At 40.5% G+C, this 23,464-nt stretch overlaps 1 pseudogene; it reads right to left on the bottom strand.

The window, feature by feature from the left end:
* Positions 1 to 23,106, bottom strand: part of LOC143528427 (eukaryotic initiation factor 4A-III-like) — a 159,216-nt pseudogene extending 136,110 nt beyond the window's left edge.
* Between the last annotated feature and the right edge of the window lie 358 nt (positions 23,107 to 23,464).

Genomic DNA, 23,464 nt, shown 5'->3' with positions numbered 1-23,464 from the left:
TTGTAGCACACATGCTCTATATGCAGGAAGGTTTGCTGTGATTCAACTTACACATAAAACACATATATGAATGGCATAAATGACAGGGCGACACACACACATGGTGGGTGTGACAATGACTGTACAGTCACATAAACAGACACAAGGCAAGGTAAACTAAATGATAGAAACAATTACACTAGCCCAAACGGCTTGCTTTATGTGATGGAATTGCTTGAAAGATGTTGGAGGCTGTGATCTTGCTGAAGAGAGTTCATGTCTCTGGTATGGATGAGCTTTGGAGAAGTATCCTCTGTGTTGAGACATGGCTGCTTAGAGACATGCCCACGATTTTCAACACAGATGGCTTTAAAAGTGTCATGAAAGGTGGCAATCATTGTAATTGTAGAAACATGCTTGTGACTCTTTAGTGCAGAGAATGGTCTCTTACAGTGGTCCTAGCCAAACCCTAAAGAAGTTGCTGGAGAAATATGCTGCCCTTGCCACATGTAAATAACGTTACCAGAGTCAAGCACCTCTGTGCTTGTAGACGAGTTGTGAAGCAGGCGACTCTGAATGTCGCGCGGCAGGAATTTGAATTCTTTAAGACTATAGATTGTGGAATGGAAAGCATAACGGAAGTAGCCTAGCTGCATGACGGAAGAATGATAAGAATAATGTATTGCAAAGACTAATCAGCTTAATAAATGATTAAACATGTGCAATTTGCTATATTGTGGTTTGCACTGGAGTAAAAGTTGGTAGACAAGTGCGTTCTTAAAAGGATGACAGACATAATAGTGGTGTGTGGAATATTGTAGCACACATGCTCTATATGCAGGAAGGTTTGCTGTGATTCAACTTACACATAAAACACATATATGAATGGCATAAATGACAGGGCGACACACACACATGGTGGGTGTGACAATGACTGTACAGTCACATAAACAGACACAAGGCAAGGTAAACTAAATGATAGAAACAATTACACTAGCCCAAACGGCTTGCTTTATGTGATGGAATTGCTTGAAAGATGTTGGAGGCTGTGATCTTGCTGAAGAGAGTTCATGTCTCTGGTATGGATGAGCTTTGGAGAAGTATCCTCTGTGTTGAGACATGGCTGCTTAGAGACATGCCCACGATTTTCAACACAGATGGCTTTAAAAGTGTCATGAAAGGTGGCAATCATTGTAATTGTAGAAACATGCTTGTGACTCTTTAGTGCAGAGAATGGTCTCTTACAGTGGTCCTAGCCAAACCCTAAAGAAGTTGCTGGAGAAATATGCTGCCCTTGCCACATGTAAATAACGTTACCAGAGTCAAGCACCTCTGTGCTTGTAGACGAGTTGTGAAGCAGGCGACTCTGAATGTCGCGCGGCAGGAATTTGAATTCTTTAAGACTATAGATTGTGGAATGGAAAGCATAACGGAAGTAGCCTAGCTGCATGACGGAAGAATGATAAGAATAATGTATTGCAAAGACTAATCAGCTTAATAAATGATTAAACATGTGCAATTTGCTATATTGTGGTTTGCACTGGAGTAAAAGTTGGTAGACAAGTGCGTTCTTAAAAGGATGACAGACATAATAGTGGTGTGTGGAATATTGTAGCACACATGCTCTATATGCAGGAAGGTTTGCTGTGATTCAACTTACACATAAAACACATATATGAATGGCATAAATGACAGGGCGACACACACACATGGTGGGTGTGACAATGACTGTACAGTCACATAAACAGACACAAGGCAAGGTAAACTAAATGATAGAAACAATTACACTAGCCCAAACGGCTTGCTTTATGTGATGGAATTGCTTGAAAGATGTTGGAGGCTGTGATCTTGCTGAAGAGAGTTCATGTCTCTGGTATGGATGAGCTTTGGAGAAGTATCCTCTGTGTTGAGACATGGCTGCTTAGAGACATGCCCACGATTTTCAACACAGATGGCTTTAAAAGTGTCATGAAAGGTGGCAATCATTGTAATTGTAGAAACATGCTTGTGACTCTTTAGTGCAGAGAATGGTCTCTTACAGTGGTCCTAGCCAAACCCTAAAGAAGTTGCTGGAGAAATATGCTGCCCTTGCCACATGTAAATAACGTTACCAGAGTCAAGCACCTCTGTGCTTGTAGACGAGTTGTGAAGCAGGCGACTCTGAATGTCGCGCGGCAGGAATTTGAATTCTTTAAGACTATAGATTGTGGAATGGAAAGCATAACGGAAGTAGCCTAGCTGCATGACGGAAGAATGATAAGAATAATGTATTGCAAAGACTAATCAGCTTAATAAATGATTAAACATGTGCAATTTGCTATATTGTGGTTTGCACTGGAGTAAAAGTTGGTAGACAAGTGCGTTCTTAAAAGGATGACAGACATAATAGTGGTGTGTGGAATATTGTAGCACACATGCTCTATATGCAGGAAGGTTTGCTGTGATTCAACTTACACATAAAACACATATATGAATGGCATAAATGACAGGGCGACACACACACATGGTGGGTGTGACAATGACTGTACAGTCACATAAACAGACACAAGGCAAGGTAAACTAAATGATAGAAACAATTACACTAGCCCAAACGGCTTGCTTTATGTGATGGAATTGCTTGAAAGATGTTGGAGGCTGTGATCTTGCTGAAGAGAGTTCATGTCTCTGGTATGGATGAGCTTTGGAGAAGTATCCTCTGTGTTGAGACATGGCTGCTTAGAGACATGCCCACGATTTTCAACACAGATGGCTTTAAAAGTGTCATGAAAGGTGGCAATCATTGTCATTGTAAAAACATGCTTGTGACTCTTTAGTGCAGAGAATGGTCTCTTACAGTGGTCCTAGCCAAACCCTAAAGAAGTTGCTGGAGAAATATGCTGCCCTTGCCACATGTAAATAACGTTACCAGAGTCAAGCACCTCTGTGCTTGTAGACGAGTTGTGAAGCAGGCGACTCTGAATGTCGCGCGGCAGGAATTTGAATTCTTTAAGACTATAGATTGTGGAATGGAAAGCATAACGGAAGTAGCCTAGCTGCATGACGGAAGAATGATAAGAATAATGTATTGCAAAGACTAATCAGCTTAATAAATGATTAAACATGTGCAATTTGCTATATTGTGGTTTGCACTGGAGTAAAAGTTGGTAGACAAGTGCGTTCTTAAAAGGATGACAGACATAATAGTGGTGTGTGGAATATTGTAGCACACATGCTCTATATGCAGGAAGGTTTGCTGTGATTCAACTTACACATAAAACACATATATGAATGGCATAAATGACAGGGTGACACACACACACACACACACACACACACACACACACACACACACACACACACACACACACACACATGGTGGGTGTGACAATGACTGTAGAGTCACATAAACAGACACAAGGCAAGGTAAACTAAATGATAGAAACAATTATACACGTATTTAATAATTGTAGAATATAACCATAATGTAAAAGACATCAATACCGGAGCCGCGGCTGAAATGTATTATTTTGTAGATTATAAAAAGAATAATGAAAAGGAGGTGGTGCCCTTTGGCTTTAGGCATATTACCAAGGCAACGGCACAACAAATAGAAAAGAAATACAAACAAAAAGAGCCACTCGTGCGTTTTAGTTCATTTACAAATGAAAAGGGAGGCGGACTTGATTGTAGTGACTGAAAAATAGCAGAACACACGGTGAAAACGTGATGACTCCGCCTTTATTTAAATTAGCCATAAAAGATATTTGAAGGGCGGTAACTGCCTGGCGACACACACAGATGGCGGGAGTCACAACGACTGTCCAGTCACATAAACAGACACGAGGCAAAGTAAACTAAATGATACAAACGATTATACACGTATATAATAATTGTACAACATAAATATAATGTAAAACATATCAATTCCGGAGCCGTGGCGGGTTTTATGGGTAATTTGCGTCGGTCGAATGGGGGACTACCCGACTTACCCATGAGCCCCCGTGGCTTCGGTATTGATCTGCATTTCGTTATGATAATGTACAATGATTAAATATGTGTGTAATTATTTGTGTCATTTAGTTTACCTTGCCCTATGTGTGTTTATGTGACTGAAATGTATTATTTTGTAGATTATAAAAAGAATAATGAAAAGGAGGTGGTGCCCTTTGGCTTTAGGCATATTACCAAGGCAACGGCACAACAAATAGAAAAGAAATACAAACAAAAAGAGCCACTCGTGCGTTTTAGTTCATTTACAAATGAAAAGGGAGACGGACTTGATTGTAGTGACTGAAAAATAGCAGATCACACGGTGAAAACGTGATAACTCCGCCTTTATTTAAATTAGCCATAAAAGGTATTTGAAGCGTGGTAAGTGCCTGGCGATACACACACATGGCGGGAGTCACAACGACTGTACAGTCACATAAACAGACATGAGGCAAAGTAAACTAAATGATACAAACGATTATACACGTATATAATAATTGTACAACATAAATTATACAGTAAAACATATCAATTCCGGAGCCGCGGCGGGTTTTATGGGTAATTTGCGTCGGTCGAATGGGGGACTACCCGACTTACCCATGAGCCCCCGTGGCTTCGGTATTGATCTGCATTTCGTTATGATAATGTACAATGATTAAATATGTGTGTAATTATTTGTGTCATTTAGTTTACCTTGCCCTATGTGTGTTTATGTGACTGAAATGTTTTATTTTGTAGATTATAAAAAGAATAATCAAAAGGAGGCGGTGCCCTTAGGCTTTAGGCATATTACCAAGGCAACGGCACAACAAATTCAAAAGAAATACAAACAAAAGCGCCACTCGTGCGTTTTTGTTCATTTACAAATTAAATAGTGGTAACTTTCTATCCTCTAAAGTTTGTCATTTTAATAAAGTTTGTGCCTTTGTAATGAGTTTTGACGTCTACCACCTGTTCTAAACAGGTATAGTGAGAATACATTTCACATTTTCTTCTTTTTGTAGAATGACCAATGATAATTATTATCTTTTTTGAAGTATACGTGTCCTGAGGACTGTTGTAAGATGACTGGATATAATGTAATAAGTAATATGATTAGTGAACAGTATATGGACTACTCATGGGTCATGTATGGCTTGCCACGTGTATTTTGCTATATTGTGGTTTGCACTCGAGTAAAAGTTGGTAGACAAGTGCGTTCTTAAAAGGATGACAGACATAATAGTGGTGTGTGGAATATTGTAGCACACATGCTCTATATGCAGGAAGGTTTGCTGTGATTCAACTTACACATAAAACACATATATGAATGGCATAAATGACAGGGCGACACACACACATGGTGGGTGTGACAATGACTGTACAGTCACATAAACAGACACAAGGCAAGGTAAACTAAATGATAGAAACAATTACACTAGCCCAAACGGCTTGCTTTATGTGATGGAATTGCTTGAAAGATGTTGGAGGCTGTGATCTTGCTGAAGAGAGTTCATGTCTCTGGTATGGATGAGCTTTGGAGAAGTATCCTCTGTGTTGAGACATGGCTGCTTAGAGACATGCCCACGATTTTCAACACAGATGGCTTTAAAAGTGTCATGAAAGGTGGCAATCATTGTAATTGTAGAAACATGCTTGTGACTCTTTAGTGCAGAGAATGGTCTCTTACAGTGGTCCTAGCCAAACCCTAAAGAAGTTGCTGGAGAAATATGCTGCCCTTGCCACATGTAAATAACGTTACCAGAGTCAAGCACCTCTGTGCTTGTAGACGAGTTGTGAAGCAGGCGACTCTGAATGTCGCGCGGCAGGAATTTGAATTCTTTAAGACTATAGATTGTGGAATGGAAAGCATAACGGAAGTAGCCTAGCTGCATGACGGAAGAATGATAAGAATAATGTATTGCAAAGACTAATCAGCTTAATAAATGATTAAACATGTGCAATTTGCTATATTGTGGTTTGCACTGGAGTAAAAGTTGGTAGACAAGTGCGTTCTTAAAAGGATGACAGACATAATAGTGGTGTGTGGAATATTGTAGCACACATGCTCTATATGCAGGAAGGTTTGCTGTGATTCAACTTACACATAAAACACATATATGAATGGCATAAATGACAGGGCGACACACACACATGGTGGGTGTGACAATGACTGTACAGTCACATAAACAGACACAAGGCAAGGTAAACTAAATGATAGAAACAATTACACTAGCCCAAACGGCTTGCTTTATGTGATGGAATTGCTTGAAAGATGTTGGAGGCTGTGATCTTGCTGAAGAGAGTTCATGTCTCTGGTATGGATGAGCTTTGGAGAAGTATCCTCTGTGTTGAGACATGGCTGCTTAGAGACATGCCCACGATTTTCAACACAGATGGCTTTAAAAGTGTCATGAAAGGTGGCAATCATTGTCATTGTAAAAACATGCTTGTGACTCTTTAGTGCAGAGAATGGTCTCTTACAGTGGTCCTAGCCAAACCCTAAAGAAGTTGCTGGAGAAATATGCTGCCCTTGCCACATGTAAATAACGTTACCAGAGTCAAGCACCTCTGTGCTTGTAGACGAGTTGTGAAGCAGGCGACTCTGAATGTCGCGCGGCAGGAATTTGAATTCTTTAAGACTATAGATTGTGGAATGGAAAGCATAACGGAAGTAGCCTAGCTGCATGACGGAAGAATGATAAGAATAATGTATTGCAAAGACTAATCAGCTTAATAAATGATTAAACATGTGCAATTTGCTATATTGTGGTTTGCACTGGAGTAAAAGTTGGTAGACAAGTGCGTTCTTAAAAGGATGACAGACATAATAGTGGTGTGTGGAATATTGTAGCACACATGCTCTATATGCAGGAAGGTTTGCTGTGATTCAACTTACACATAAAACACATATATGAATGGCATAAATGACAGGGCGACACACACACATGGTGGGTGTGACAATGACTGTACAGTCACATAAACAGACACAAGGCAAGGTAAACTAAATGATAGAAACAATTACACTAGCCCAAACGGCTTGCTTTATGTGATGGAATTGCTTGAAAGATGTTGGAGGCTGTGATCTTGCTGAAGAGAGTTCATGTCTCTGGTATGGATGAGCTTTGGAGAAGTATCCTCTGTGTTGAGACATGGCTGCTTAGAGACATGCCCACGATTTTCAACACAGATGGCTTTAAAAGTGTCATGAAAGGTGGCAATCATTGTAATTGTAGAAACATGCTTGTGACTCTTTAGTGCAGAGAATGGTCTCTTACAGTGGTCCTAGCCAAACCCTAAAGAAGTTGCTGGAGAAATATGCTGCCCTTGCCACATGTAAATAACGTTACCAGAGTCAAGCACCTCTGTGCTTGTAGACGAGTTGTGAAGCAGGCGACTCTGAATGTCGCGCGGCAGGAATTTGAATTCTTTAAGACTATAGATTGTGGAATGGAAAGCATAACGGAAGTAGCCTAGCTGCATGACGGAAGAATGATAAGAATAATGTATTGCAAAGACTAATCAGCTTAATAAATGATTAAACATGTGCAATTTGCTATATTGTGGTTTGCACTGGAGTAAAAGTTGGTAGACAAGTGCGTTCTTAAAAGGATGACAGACATAATAGTGGTGTGTGGAATATTGTAGCACACATGCTCTATATGCAGGAAGGTTTGCTGTGATTCAACTTACACATAAAACACATATATGAATGGCATAAATGACAGGGCGACACACACACATGGTGGGTGTGACAATGACTGTACAGTCACATAAACAGACACAAGGCAAGGTAAACTAAATGATAGAAACAATTACACTAGCCCAAACGGCTTGCTTTATGTGATGGAATTGCTTGAAAGATGTTGGAGGCTGTGATCTTGCTGAAGAGAGTTCATGTCTCTGGTATGGATGAGCTTTGGAGAAGTATCCTCTGTGTTGAGACATGGCTGCTTAGAGACATGCCCACGATTTTCAACACAGATGGCTTTAAAAGTGTCATGAAAGGTGGCAATCATTGTAATTGTAGAAACATGCTTGTGACTCTTTAGTGCAGAGAATGGTCTCTTACAGTGGTCCTAGCCAAACCCTAAAGAAGTTGCTGGAGAAATATGCTGCCCTTGCCACATGTAAATAACGTTACCAGAGTCAAGCACCTCTGTGCTTGTAGACGAGTTGTGAAGCAGGCGACTCTGAATGTCGCGCGGCAGGAATTTGAATTCTTTAAGACTATAGATTGTGGAATGGAAAGCATAACGGAAGTAGCCTAGCTGCATGACGGAAGAATGATAAGAATAATGTATTGCAAAGACTAATCAGCTTAATAAATGATTAAACATGTGCAATTTGCTATATTGTGGTTTGCACTGGAGTAAAAGTTGGTAGACAAGTGCGTTCTTAAAAGGATGACAGACATAATAGTGGTGTGTGGAATATTGTAGCACACATGCTCTATATGCAGGAAGGTTTGCTGTGATTCAACTTACACATAAAACACATATATGAATGGCATAAATGACAGGGCGACACACACACATGGTGGGTGTGACAATGACTGTACAGTCACATAAACAGACACAAGGCAAGGTAAACTAAATGATAGAAACAATTACACTAGCCCAAACGGCTTGCTTTATGTGATGGAATTGCTTGAAAGATGTTGGAGGCTGTGATCTTGCTGAAGAGAGTTCATGTCTCTGGTATGGATGAGCTTTGGAGAAGTATCCTCTGTGTTGAGACATGGCTGCTTAGAGACATGCCCACGATTTTCAACACAGATGGCTTTAAAAGTGTCATGAAAGGTGGCAATCATTGTAATTGTAGAAACATGCTTGTGACTCTTTAGTGCAGAGAATGGTCTCTTACAGTGGTCCTAGCCAAACCCTAAAGAAGTTGCTGGAGAAATATGCTGCCCTTGCCACATGTAAATAACGTTACCAGAGTCAAGCACCTCTGTGCTTGTAGACGAGTTGTGAAGCAGGCGACTCTGAATGTCGCGCGGCAGGAATTTGAATTCTTTAAGACTATAGATTGTGGAATGGAAAGCATAACGGAAGTAGCCTAGCTGCATGACGGAAGAATGATAAGAATAATGTATTGCAAAGACTAATCAGCTTAATAAATGATTAAACATGTGCAATTTGCTATATTGTGGTTTGCACTGGAGTAAAAGTTGGTAGACAAGTGCGTTCTTAAAAGGATGACAGACATAATAGTGGTGTGTGGAATATTGTAGCACACATGCTCTATATGCAGGAAGGTTTGCTGTGATTCAACTTACACATAAAACACATATATGAATGGCATAAATGACAGGGCGACACACACACATGGTGGGTGTGACAATGACTGTACAGTCACATAAACAGACACAAGGCAAGGTAAACTAAATGATAGAAACAATTACACTAGCCCAAACGGCTTGCTTTATGTGATGGAATTGCTTGAAAGATGTTGGAGGCTGTGATCTTGCTGAAGAGAGTTCATGTCTCTGGTATGGATGAGCTTTGGAGAAGTATCCTCTGTGTTGAGACATGGCTGCTTAGAGACATGCCCACGATTTTCAACACAGATGGCTTTAAAAGTGTCATGAAAGGTGGCAATCATTGTAATTGTAGAAACATGCTTGTGACTCTTTAGTGCAGAGAATGGTCTCTTACAGTGGTCCTAGCCAAACCCTAAAGAAGTTGCTGGAGAAATATGCTGCCCTTGCCACATGTAAATAACGTTACCAGAGTCAAGCACCTCTGTGCTTGTAGACGAGTTGTGAAGCAGGCGACTCTGAATGTCGCGCGGCAGGAATTTGAATTCTTTAAGACTATAGATTGTGGAATGGAAAGCATAACGGAAGTAGCCTAGCTGCATGACGGAAGAATGATAAGAATAATGTATTGCAAAGACTAATCAGCTTAATAAATGATTAAACATGTGCAATTTGCTATATTGTGGTTTGCACTGGAGTAAAAGTTGGTAGACAAGTGCGTTCTTAAAAGGATGACAGACATAATAGTGGTGTGTGGAATATTGTAGCACACATGCTCTATATGCAGGAAGGTTTGCTGTGATTCAACTTACACATAAAACACATATATGAATGGCATAAATGACAGGGCGACACACACACATGGTGGGTGTGACAATGACTGTACAGTCACATAAACAGACACAAGGCAAGGTAAACTAAATGATAGAAACAATTACACTAGCCCAAACGGCTTGCTTTATGTGATGGAATTGCTTGAAAGATGTTGGAGGCTGTGATCTTGCTGAAGAGAGTTCATGTCTCTGGTATGGATGAGCTTTGGAGAAGTATCCTCTGTGTTGAGACATGGCTGCTTAGAGACATGCCCACGATTTTCAACACAGATGGCTTTAAAAGTGTCATGAAAGGTGGCAATCATTGTCATTGTAAAAACATGCTTGTGACTCTTTAGTGCAGAGAATGGTCTCTTACAGTGGTCCTAGCCAAACCCTAAAGAAGTTGCTGGAGAAATATGCTGCCCTTGCCACATGTAAATAACGTTACCAGAGTCAAGCACCTCTGTGCTTGTAGACGAGTTGTGAAGCAGGCGACTCTGAATGTCGCGCGGCAGGAATTTGAATTCTTTAAGACTATAGATTGTGGAATGGAAAGCATAACGGAAGTAGCCTAGCTGCATGACGGAAGAATGATAAGAATAATGTATTGCAAAGACTAATCAGCTTAATAAATGATTAAACATGTGCAATTTGCTATATTGTGGTTTGCACTGGAGTAAAAGTTGGTAGACAAGTGCGTTCTTAAAAGGATGACAGACATAATAGTGGTGTGTGGAATATTGTAGCACACATGCTCTATATGCAGGAAGGTTTGCTGTGATTCAACTTACACATAAAACACATATATGAATGGCATAAATGACAGGGCGACACACACACATGGTGGGTGTGACAATGACTGTACAGTCACATAAACAGACACAAGGCAAGGTAAACTAAATGATAGAAACAATTACACTAGCCCAAACGGCTTGCTTTATGTGATGGAATTGCTTGAAAGATGTTGGAGGCTGTGATCTTGCTGAAGAGAGTTCATGTCTCTGGTATGGATGAGCTTTGGAGAAGTATCCTCTGTGTTGAGACATGGCTGCTTAGAGACATGCCCACGATTTTCAACACAGATGGCTTTAAAAGTGTCATGAAAGGTGGCAATCATTGTCATTGTAAAAACATGCTTGTGACTCTTTAGTGCAGAGAATGGTCTCTTACAGTGGTCCTAGCCAAACCCTAAAGAAGTTGCTGGAGAAATATGCTGCCCTTGCCACATGTAAATAACGTTACCAGAGTCAAGCACCTCTGTGCTTGTAGACGAGTTGTGAAGCAGGCGACTCTGAATGTCGCGCGGCAGGAATTTGAATTCTTTAAGACTATAGATTGTGGAATGGAAAGCATAACGGAAGTAGCCTAGCTGCATGACGGAAGAATGATAGGAATAATGTATTGCAAAGACTAATCAGCTTAATAAATGATTAAACATGTGCAATTTGCTATATTGTGGTTTGCACTGGAGTAAAAGTTGGTAGACAAGTGCGTTCTTAAAAGGATGACAGACATAATAGTGGTGTGTGGAATATTGTAGCACACATGCTCTATATGCAGGAAGGTTTGCTGTGATTCAACTTACACATAAAACACATATATGAATGGCATAAATGACAGGGTGACACACACACACACACACACACACACACACACACACACACACACACACACACACACACATGGTGGGTGTGACAATGACTGTAGAGTCACATAAACAGACACAAGGCAAGGTAAACTAAATGATAGAAACAATTATACACGTATTTAATAATTGTAGAATATAACCATAATGTAAAAGACATCAATACCGGAGCCGCGGCTGAAATGTATTATTTTGTAGATTATAAAAAGAATAATGAAAAGGAGGTGGTGCCCTTTGGCTTTAGGCATATTGCCAAGGCAACGGCACAACAAATAGAAAAGAAATACAAACAAAAAGAGCCACTCGTGCGTTTTAGTTCATTTACAAATGAAAAGGGAGGCGGACTTGATTGTAGTGACTGAAAAATAGCAGAACACCCGGTGAAAACGTGATGACTCCGCCTTTATTTAAACTAGCCATAAAAGATATTTGAAGGGCGGTAACTGCCTGGCGACACACACAGATGGCGGGAGTCACAACGACTGTCCAGTCACATAAACAGACACGAGGCAAAGTAAACTAAATGATACAAACGATTATACACGTATATAATAATTGTACAACATAAATATAATGTAAAACATATCAATTCCGGAGCCGTGGCGGGTTTTATGGGTAATTTGCGTCGGTCGAATGGGGGACTACCCGACTTACCCATGAGCCCCCGTGGCTTCGGTATTGATCTGCATTTCGTTATGATAATGTACAATGATTAAATATGTGTGTAATTATTTGTGTCATTTAGTTTACCTTGCCCTATGTGTGTTTATGTGACTGAAATGTATTATTTTGTAGATTATAAAAAGAATAATGAAAAGGAGGTGGTGCCCTTTGGCTTTAGGCATATTACCAAGGCAACGGCACAACAAATAGAAAAGAAATACAAACAAAAAGAGCCACTCGTGCGTTTTAGTTCATTTACAAATGAAAAGGGAGACGGACTTGATTGTAGTGACTGAAAAATAGCAGATCACACGGTGAAAACGTGATAACTCCGCCTTTAATTAAATTAGCCATAAAAGATATTTGAAGCGCGGTAAGTGCCTGGCGATACACACACATGGCGGGAGTCACAACGACTGTACATTCACATAAACAGACATGAGGCAAAGTAAACTAAATGATACAAACAATTATACACGTATATAATAATTGTACAACATAAATTATAATGTAAAACATATCAATTCCGGAGCCGCGGCGGGTTTTATGGGTAATTTGCGTCGGTCGAATGGGGAGATGCATCCAATTGCACAGCCGGAGAGCCAACTGCAGTTCTAGACCTGCAGTTTTAGACCTGCAGTTCTAGACGTGCTGTAGTTTTAGCCATGCGCCACCTAGCGGCTCGGAATGTAGCTAACGACAGCCAACCGCAGTTCTAGACCAGCAGTTCCAATGCATGCCGTAGGCTCAGGGGCTTGTATATTGTAATAATCCATTGTTTATTTGTTAAATAAGCCCATTGATTCTGAATTGTTTTAGCCAAATCTATAACATTTGACAAGTTTTAAACGATAATGTACACCACATTTTGTATTTAAATAGAAGTAGTACGCCTCATTTTCCCTGTTCTTTTAGGGAGTTTTGATTAATTTTGTCATTTACACACACAGCTTGTCTCCTGAAGATATTTTATTTTTAATTAAACTACTGGATTACTGGCATAGGCTATTTTGTATTAAAAATCAGCAAAAAATGCATAATGTCAGGATGCTTTCAGTGAGTAAGCATACGTTTCCAGAATGTTAGGAGTGATTTATTTTACTCGTATACCTTCATTGGCATGCAACTAGCAAATATTATGTGATACTTGGGGTTTTTCGCTCACACGCCACACATCCGATTTCTCACGCCGAAAAAAAATCTAGTTTATTTACCTCTGATCCATATCTATGATTCAATGAGTTACCAGTTCGCTCTGGCGCAAACACTGGCGACCGATCGATCGCAATATAATACAAATTTTTGTCCATTTTACGTTCGCCACCACCCCCCCCCCCCCCCCCGGCAAAAATTTACGTTCGCAGGACTAGCATTTCTCTCAAAGTCGAAGTAGCTACAAAGTAGTCATAAAGGTAGCCAGAACTAACGAACTAAGACACACTAACGCTAGCCAGATTCATCCTTCATGACATAAACATTACGATAACACAAAAATGACCTTCAGACCGATCATATTTACATTTACATTTATGGCATTTAGCAGACTAAATATATGTGTATCATATATTAATATGCTCAATTGTATCAATATTCAGAACATAGTCTGGGTTCTTATGGGCTAATAATGATGTGGAAATGCTACTTTAGCTTGCTTACTACTTTTAGTATTAATAGTAGCGTAGTAAGTGCTAATTTCCTTCCTTTAAGTTGTTTCAAATTTAATCAAAGTAGCTACTAAGTAGCCATAAAGGTAGCCAGAACTAACGAACCAAGACACACTAACGCTAGTCAGATTCATCCTTCATGACATAAACATTACGATAACCCAAAAATTACCTTCAGACATTATCATATATCTATCATATATTATTGTTGCTTATAAATATTCTTCCATCTGCTCCCGCGACATACTAAAACACTATCTGGATATTACGTTACATACATCTAAAACTACGGCACGTCTAGAACTGCAGGTCTAGAACTGCAGGTCTAAAACTGCGGTTGGCTCTCCGGGTGTGCAATTGGATGATGTAGGGAATGGGGGACTACCCGACTTACCCATGAGCCCCCGTGGCTTCGGTATTGATCTGCATTTCGTTATGATAATGTACAATGATTAAATATGTGTGTAATTATTTGTGTCATTTAGTTTACCTTGCCCTATGTGTGTTTATGTGACTGAAATGTGTTATTTTGTAGATTATAAAAAGAATAATCAAAAGGAGGCGGTGCCCTTAGGCTTTAGGCATATTACCAAGGCAACGGCACAACAAATTCAAAAGAAATACAAACAAAAGCGCCACTCGTGCGTTTTTGTTCATTTACAAATTAAATAGTGGTAACTTTCTATCCTCTAAAGTTTGTCATTTTAATAAAGTTTGTGCCTTTGTAATGAGTTTTGACGTCTACCACCTGTTCTAAACAGGTATAGTGAGAATACATTTCACATTTTCTTCTTTTTGTAGAATGACCAATGATAATTATTATCTTTTTTGAAGTATACGTGTCCTGAGGACTGTTGTAAGATGAATGGATATAATGTAATAAGTAATATGATTAGTGAACAGTATATGGACTACTCATGGGTCATGTATGGCTTGCCACGTGTATTTTGCTATATTGTGGTTTGCACTGGAGTAAAAGTTGGTAGACAAGTGCGTTCTTAAAAGGATGACAGACATAATAGTGGTGTGTGGAATATTGTAGCACACATGCTCTATATGCAGGAAGGTTTGCTGTGATTCAACTTACACATTAAACACATATATGAATGGCATAAATGACAGGGCGACACACACACATGGTGGGTGTGACAATGACTGTACAGTCACATAAACAGACACAAGGCAAGGTAAACTAAATGATAGAAACAATTACACTAGCCCAAACGGCTTGCTTTATGTGATGGAATTGCTTGAAAGATGTTGGAGGCTGTGATCTTGCTGAAGAGAGTTCATGTCTCTGGTATGGATGAGCTTTGGAGAAGTATCCTCTGTGTTGAGACATGGCTGCTTAGAGACATGCCCACGATTTTCAACACAGATGGCTTTAAAAGTGTCATGAAAGGTGGCAATCATTGTCATTGTAAAAACATGCTTGTAACTCTTTAGTGCAGAGATTGGTCTCTTACAGTGGTCCTAGCCAAACCCTAAAGAAGTTGCTGGAGAAATATGCTGCCCTTGCCACATGTAAATAACGTTACCAGAGTCAAGCACCTCTGTGCTTGTAGACGAGTTGTGAAGCAGGCGACTCTGAATGTCGCGCGGCAGGAATTTGAATTCTTTAAGACTATAGATTGTGGAATGGAAAGCATAACGGAAGTAGCCTAGCTGCATGACGGAAGAATGATAAGAATAATGTATTGCAAAGACTAATCAGCTTAATAAATGATTAAACATGTGCAATTTGCTATATTGTGGTTTGCACTGGAGTAAAAGTTGGTAGACAAGTGCGTTCTTAAAAGGATGACAGACATAATAGTGGTGTGTGGAATATTGTAGCACACATGCTCTATATGCAGGAAGGTTTGCTGTGATTCAACTTACACATAAAACACATATATGAATGGCATAAATGACAGGGCGACACACACACATGGTGGGTGTGACAATGACTGTACAGTCACATAAACAGACACAAGGCAAGGTAAACTAAATGATAGAAACAATTACACTAGCCCAAACGGCTTGCTTTATGTGATGGAATTGCTTGAAAGATGTTGGAGGCTGTGATCTTGCTGAAGAGAGTTCATGTCTCTGGTATGGATGAGCTTTGGAGAAGTATCCTCTGTGTTGAGACATGGCTGCTTAGAGACATGCCCACGATTTTCAACACAGATGGCTTTAAAAGTGTCATGAAAGGTGGCAATCATTGTAATTGTAGAAACATGCTTGTGACTCTTTAGTGCAGAGAATGGTCTCTTACAGTGGTCCTAGCCAAACCCTAAAGAAGTTGCTGGAGAAATATGCTGCCCTTGCCACATGTAAATAACGTTACCAGAGTCAAGCACCTCTGTGCTTGTAGACGAGTTGTGAAGCAGGCGACTCTGAATGTCGCGCGGCAGGAATTTGAATTCTTTAAGACTATAGATTGTGGAATGGAAAGCATAACGGAAGTAGCCTAGCTGCATGACGGAAGAATGATAAGAATAATGTATTGCAAAGACTAATCAGCTTAATAAATGATTAAACATGTGCAATTTGCTATATTGTGGTTTGCACTGGAGTAAAAGTTGGTAGACAAGTGCGTTCTTAAAAGGATGACAGACATAATAGTGGTGTGTGGAATATTGTAGCACACATGCTCTATATGCAGGAAGGTTTGCTGTGATTCAACTTACACATAAAACACATATATGAATGGCATAAATGACAGGGCGACACACACACATGGTGGGTGTGACAATGACTGTACAGTCACATAAACAGACACAAGGCAAGGTAAACTAAATGATAGAAACAATTACACTAGCCCAAACGGCTTGCTTTATGTGATGGAATTGCTTGAAAGATGTTGGAGGCTGTGATCTTGCTGAAGAGAGTTCATGTCTCTGGTATGGATGAGCTTTGGAGAAGTATCCTCTGTGTTGAGACATGGCTGCTTAGAGACATGCCCACGATTTTCAACACAGATGGCTTTAAAAGTGTCATGAAAGGTGGCAATCATTGTAATTGTAGAAACATGCTTGTGACTCTTTAGTGCAGAGAATGGTCTCTTACAGTGGTCCTAGCCAAACCCTAAAGAAGTTGCTGGAGAAATATGCTGCCCTTGCCACATGTAAATAATGTTACCAGAGTCAAGCACCTCTGTGCTTGTAGACGAGTTGTGAAGCAGGCGACTCTGAATGTCGCGCGGCAGGAATTTGAATTCTTTAAGACTATAGATTGTGGAATGGAAAGCATAACGGAAGTAGCCTAGCTGCATGACGGAAGAATGATAAGAATAATGTATTGCAAAGACTAATCAGCTTAATAAATGATTAAACATGTGCAATTTGCTATATTGTGGTTTGCACTGGAGTAAAAGTTGGTAGACAAGTGCGTTCTTAAAAGGATGACAGACATAATAGTGGTGTGTGGAATATTGTAGCACACATGCTCTATATGCAGGAAGGTTTGCTGTGATTCAACTTACACATAAAACACATATATGAATGGCATAAATGACAGGGCGACACACACACATGGTGGGTGTGACAATGACTGTACAGTCACATAAACAGACACAAGGCAAGGTAAACTAAATGATAGAAACAATTACACTAGCCCAAACGGCTTGCTTTATGTGATGGAATTGCTTGAAAGATGTTGGAGGCTGTGATCTTGCTGAAGAGAGTTCATGTCTCTGGTATGGATGAGCTTTGGAGAAGTATCCTCTGTGTTGAGACATGGCTGCTTAGAGACATGCCCACGATTTTCAACACAGATGGCTTTAAAAGTGTCATGAAAGGTGGCAATCATTGTCATTGTAAAAACATGCTTGTGACTCTTTAGTGCAGAGATTGGTCTCTTACAGTGGTCCTAGCCAAACCCTAAAGAAGTTGCTGGAGAAATATGCTGCCCTTGCCACATGTAAATAACGTTACCAGAGTCAAGCACCTCTGTGCTTGTAGACGAGTTGTGAAGCAGGCGACTCTGAATGTCGCGCGGCAGGAATTTGAATTCTTTAAGACTATAGATTGTGGAATGGAAAGCATAACGGAAGTAGCCTAGCTGCATGACGGAAGAATGATAAGAATAATGTATTGCAAAGACTAATCAGCTTAATAAATGATTAAACATGTGCAATTTGCTATATTGTGGTTTGCACTGGAGTAAAAGTTGGTAGACAAGTGCGTTCTTAAAAGGATGACAGACATAATAGTGGTGTGTGGAATATTGTAGCACACATGCTCTATATGCAGGAAGGTTTGCTGTGATTCAACTTACACATAAAACACATATATGAATGGCATAAATGACAGGGCGACACACACACATGGTGGGTGTGACAATGACTGTACAGTCACATAAACAGACACAAGGCAAGGTAAACTAAATGATAGAAACAATTACACTAGCCCAAACGGCTTGCTTTATGTGATGGAATTGCTTGAAAGATGTTGGAGGCTGTGATCTTGCTGAAGAGAGTTCATGTCTCTGGTATGGATGAGCTTTGGAGAAGTATCCTCTGTGTTGAGACATGGCTGCTTAGAGACATGCCCACGATTTTCAACACAGATGGCTTTAAAAGTGTCATGAAAGGTGGCAATCATTGTAATTGTAGAAACATGCTTGTGACTCTTTAGTGCAGAGAATGGTCTCTTACAGTGGTCCTAGCCAAACCCTAAAGAAGTTGCTGGAGAAATATGCTGCCCTTGCCACATGTAAATAACGTTACCAGAGTCAAGCACCTCTGTGCTTGTAGACGAGTTGTGAAGCAGGCGACTCTGAATGTCGCGCGGCAGGAATTTGAATTCTTTAAGACTATAGATTGTGGAATGGAAAGCATAACGGAAGTAGCCTAGCTGCATGACGGAAGAATGATAAGAATAATGTATTGCAAAGACTAATCAGCTTAATAAATGATTAAACATGTGCAATTTGCTATATTGTGGTTTGCACTGGAGTAAAAGTTGGTAGACAAGTGCGTTCTTAAAAGGATGACAGACATAATAGTGGTGTGTGGAATATTGTAGCACACATGCTCTATATGCAGGAAGGTTTGCTGTGATTCAACTTACACATAAAACACATATATGAATGGCATAAATGACAGGGCGACACACACACATGGTGGGTGTGACAATGACTGTACAGTCACATAAACAGACACAAGGCAAGGTAAACTAAATGATAGAAACAATTACACTAGCCCAAACGGCTTGCTTTATGTGATGGAATTGCTTGAAAGATGTTGGAGGCTGTGATCTTGCTGAAGAGAGTTCATGTCTCTGGTATGGATGAGCTTTGGAGAAGTATCCTCTGTGTTGAGACATGGCTGCTTAGAGACATGCCCACGATTTTCAACACAGATGGCTTTAAAAGTGTCATGAAAGGTGGCAATCATTGTCATTGTAAAAACATGCTTGTGACTCTTTAGTGCAGAGAATGGTCTCTTACAGTGGTCCTAGCCAAACCCTAAAGAAGTTGCTGGAGAAATATGCTGCCCTTGCCACATGTAAATAACGTTACCAGAGTCAAGCACCTCTGTGCTTGTAGACGAGTTGTGAAGCAGGCGACTCTGAATGTCGCGCGGCAGGAATTTGAATTCTTTAAGACTATAGATTGTGGAATGGAAAGCATAACGGAAGTAGCCTAGCTGCATGACGGAAGAATGATAAGAATAATGTATTGCAAAGACTAATCAGCTTAATAAATGATTAAACATGTGCAATTTGCTATATTGTGGTTTGCACTGGAGTAAAAGTTGGTAGACAAGTGCGTTCTTAAAAGGATGACAGACATAATTGTGGTGTGTGGAATATTGCAGCACACATGCTCTATATGCAGGAACGTTTGCTGTGATTCAACTTACACATAAAACACATATATGAATGGCATAAATGACAGGGCGACACACACACATGGTGGGTGTGACAATGACTGTACAGTCACATAAACAGACACAAGGCAAGGTAAACTAAATGATAGAAACAATTACACTAGCCCAAACGGCTTGGTTTATGTGATGGAATTGCTTGAAAGATGTTGGAGGCTGTGATCTTGCTGAAGAGAGTTCATGTCTCTGGTATGGATGAGCTTTGGAGAAGTATCCTCTGTGTTGAGACATGGCTGCTTAGAGACATGCCCACGATTTTCAACACAGATGGCTTTAAAAGTGTCATGAAAGGTGGCAATCATTGTCATTGTAAAAACATGCTTGTAACTCTTTAGTGCAGAGATTGGTCTCTTACAGTGGTCCTAGCCAAACCCTAAAGAAGTTGCTGGAGAAATATGCTGCCCTTGCCACATGTAAATAACGTTACCAGAGTCAAGCACCTCTGTGCTTGTAGACGAGTTGTGAAGCAGGCGACTCTGAATGTCGCGCGGCAGGAATTTGAATTCTTTAAGACTATAGATTGTGAAATGGAAAGCATAACGGAAGTAGCCTAGCTGCATGACGGAAGAATGATAAGAATAATGTATTGCAAAGACTAATCAGCTTAATAAATGATTAAACATGTGCAATTTGCTATATTGTGGTTTGCACTGGAGTAAAAGTTGGTAGACAAGTGCGTTCTTAAAAGGATGACAGACATAATTGTGGTGTGTGGAATATTGCAGCACACATGCTCTATATGCAGGAAGGTTTGCTGTGATTCAACTTACACATAAAACACATATATGAATGGCATAAAGGACAGGGCGACACACACACATGGTGGGTGTGACAATGACTGTACAGTCACATAACCAGACACAAGGCAAGGTACACTAAATGATAGAAACAATTACACTAGCCCAAACGGCTTGGTTTATGTGATGGAATTGCTTGAAAGATGTTGGAGGCTGTGATCTTGCTGAAGAGAGTTCATGTCTCTGGTGTGAATAGTTCTGCTCAATGTCACGAAGGATGCGGATGTCATCATTTTTCACAAAGTTGATGGCCACACCCTTGCAGCATGTCTCCGTGCATAGAGGACACCGTGAAGTTTGCCTCTCTCATCTTTTCAGTCAGCCAGTCCACCTCAAAAAATTTAAATAGTTAATTTTTAAATAATTTTTTTTTTAGTAAATCAGGGGTAACTGAAGATATGTAGAACATTCGAGTCTTGTACTGAGTCCCTTAGTGTCCGAGTGAGAGAGCGTGTGATACTGACCTTCTGTTTGGTGTTGCAAAAGATGACCGTGTGATGGTAAGAGTATCATACAGGTCACACAGTGTGTCAAACTTCCACTCTTCCCTCTCCACAGCTACAAAGAACTGCTTAATACCCTCCAGCGTCAACTCATCACTGCAAACAGTGCAGAGAATTTTACATTAATGCCCATCGAGCTGAATTTAAATTTTAAAATGTAAGTGACACATATACACAAACCTATTAGTGCTCTTGAATTAGGTACAGTGCAAGCAGACATTTTATTCTTACCGCTTGACCAGAATGCGGATGGGGTCTGTCATGAACGTGTTTGTCATTTCCAGGATCTCGTGTGGCAGGGTAGCACTGATCAGACACACCTGAGTGGCAGGAGGCAGGTACCGGTACACATCATAGATCTGCTCTTTAAAACCTAAACACAGAGAGGGAATAGACAAACGCAAATCAGCACCCAGAGTCCGTTTCATTCAAGACTCTCCAGTCATGAGCCCGACAGCCCATCTTTTTTTAGTTTTTTTTTTTATCTAGAGTCCATACCTTTGTTGAGCATTTCATCAGCTTCATCGAGAACCAGCATTTTAATAGCACGGGTCCTCAGACTTCTCCTGCGGATCATATCTAAGAGAGGAAGGGTAATGAAGTTCATACTCACCTTAGTGGTGACACGAAGCACATCCAAATTAAGATCCCAACAATGAACTCACCAAACACTCTGCCAGATGTTTCCGCTACAACGTGCTTCCAACAACCAGCTTCCGGATGTCTTCACCCACGTTTGTGCCACCAATACAGGTGTATTGTCAGTCTATGTATGGGGTGGGTTTGAGACTTCTATTTTGACGAGGTGTAGTTTGAGGTTCATTTTGATGATGTCACCAACTCTGTGTTAGTTCAGGAAGTGCATTGTCAGTATACGAGAAGAGAGTCTCATGTCTGCATGTTCTAATCAATTGCCATCTGTTACATCTCTCGCCTTTCATATGTACTGTCGGTATGTTAGTTTCTCAACATAAGTTTGAATCATATTCTGTTTATATTTGTTGCTTGTTGCTTAGATGACATGTATTACGATGGTACAGCTCTAACTCTGCCATATAGCAATTGTTAATATGCTATTTTATTCTTTGTAGTTTTACCCTACTTCCATTCAACCATTAAACAAGAAGAACTGGAATCCTCTTCAGCGTGGTGATTGGGAGAGGAGTTGTTTGTCTGCTGACTTGTGCAGGGCGTATAAGGGTGGCAGAACAACAGGCATGGCACTGGACATCCATGTAGTCGCCCAGAGCGAGAAGAACCTATAATGCAGATCAGTACAAGAGACACTACAATGAGACACTTGTGCAAGTCGTTTGGTGGAAGGTGGTTTGACACCAATAAATGCACCCAATGTATTTTAAACAAATGTACTTTAAACATTAACCTTTTGAATTTGTCCAGCCAATTCTCTAGTTGGAGCCAAAATTAGTGCCTGTGTCTCATGAACCTTTTGGGGCAGGGATAAGAGGATGAAGTGAGCAAATGAAAAGCATTGAAGAGCCACTTGTGTACGTTTACAGTACATTTACATTAAAAGTTAGCCACTCAGAAAAAAAAACCTCTTTAAATACCTGAATGTCCAGACACTGCAGCACCGACACGCAAAACGTCGCCGTTTTACCGGACTGCGACCTGGAGAGAGGAACGGGAAGATATTTCAGCTTAAATAGGGAAGCCACTCTCGGCGGTAATATAAATACGTATCGCTGCGTTTTGAAAATAAGATCACTTATAAGAAAGACATGGCAGAAAGACAAGAGGTCAAAGGTAGCTGAGAAACGTACTGAGCAATTACATCTCTCCCCTTTATTATTTGTTTGCTCTTTGGATCGCTGATGGCTTCTCGAAACCTAAACGAAGAGCAGATGATATTACTCAAATGATCAGATCCCAGATGAAGCCCTAATGCGATCCTAATGGCACATTCAGTAAAACCTCAACTATAAGGACACATCGCAGAGGTGATGGCGACGACTACAAACACGACAGATATGGAGAGCAAGACGTGCGTCCAGGAGTTCACGGCCCACCGCAAGAAGCTGGAGGAGTCCATCCATGACGTGGTGTTCCACCCCACCAAGTGCTACATCGGCTACCGGTGCCGACGCCCTCGCCAAAGTCTTCGTATGACCCCCGACCTCTTCTCCTCCCGTGGACCTGTGGCCTTAAGGCCCGGACCTGAATGTGATGGGCTGGAGACTCCTTTTAGATCGGACCGGCACCTGCTTCAGTGATTTGTGAGGCAGGGCTGTTTGGGACTGGCTATGTTGGTGTGTTTGAGTCACGGTAGATACGAGAAGCCTCTCCCAGCG

Source organism: Brachyhypopomus gauderio, chromosome 12 (genome assembly GCF_052324685.1).
Source record: "Brachyhypopomus gauderio isolate BG-103 chromosome 12, BGAUD_0.2, whole genome shotgun sequence".
NCBI classification, from domain to species: domain Eukaryota; kingdom Metazoa; phylum Chordata; class Actinopteri; order Gymnotiformes; family Hypopomidae; genus Brachyhypopomus; species Brachyhypopomus gauderio.
The sequence above is the reverse complement of the archived record's forward strand: the minus strand, read 5'-3'. Positions and strand labels throughout refer to the sequence as shown.